The sequence below is a fragment of the Bison bison genome, unplaced genomic scaffold (genome assembly GCF_000754665.1).
Source record: "Bison bison bison isolate TAMUID 2011002044 unplaced genomic scaffold, Bison_UMD1.0 scf7180017863117, whole genome shotgun sequence".
In the NCBI taxonomy this organism is placed as follows: Eukaryota; Metazoa; Chordata; class Mammalia; order Artiodactyla; family Bovidae; genus Bison; species Bison bison.
Window position 1 is genome coordinate 12,764 of NW_011493689.1, and position 1,065 is coordinate 13,828.

Sequence of the window (1,065 nt, forward strand, 5' to 3'; positions counted from 1 at the left end):
AAATGACACATAATACACATAATATTAACAAAAATTTGAAATACTGTGGATTTCTCATCAGAATCCATGGAAGGCAGAAAAGAATAATGTCTTTAAATCACTTAAAGGGAACAACTGCCAACTCTGAACTCTATATCCAACAAAAATATTCTTCAGAAATAAAGGCAAAATAGAGATATCCTCAGATGAAGGAAAAACAGAGAATTCATCAACAGCTCTAAAAGAAACGCTACAGAGAGTTCTTCAGGGTGAATATAAATGATACTAAAGAGAATCTTGGAACTTTGGGAGTAAAGAAGTGAAACAAAATGGTAAATATAAAAACTATTTTCTCCCCTTTAAGTTCTTTAAAATATGTAGGCCTGTTGAAAGCAAAAAATTGTAACATTATCTGGAGGAATTTTTAATGTACTCAGATATAATATGTATGAAACTTTGAAAGATTAGAGGGAGATGGTTAAAGTGTTATAATTCTTTATTTCTTAAAAACTTATTTATACTAAAATTCAGTTGCATTTTGAGAAATGCAGATAATTGAGTAGGCTTCCCAGGTGGTGCTAGTAGTAAAGAACCTGGCTGACAATGCAGGAGACCTAACAGACGGGTTCCATCCTTAAGTGGGGAAGATCCCCTGGAGGAAGCCATGGCAAGACACTCCAGTATTCTTGCCTGGAGAATCCTATGGGCAGAAGTGCCTGGTGGATTACGGCCCATAGTGTCGTGAAGAGTCAGACAAGACTGAAGTGACTTAGCATGCACATAGAGTTATGTAACCAACTTGACAATTGATACACAAAGTTTCAGAATAATGAACCTAATCATTACTCCCCAAATGATCCTCAGGTTACTATGTATTCCTTTCCTCTCTCCTGTTCCCACCTCCCCAGGCAACCAATGAGAAATTATACATTACTATAGAGTAGAAGGAAAGTTAGGACCAACCTAGATAGCATATTAAAAAGCAGAGACATTACTTTGCCAACAAAGGTCTGTCTTGTCAAGGTTATGGTTTTTCCAGTGGTCATGTATGGATATGAGAGTTGGACTGTGAAGAAAGCTGAGCAC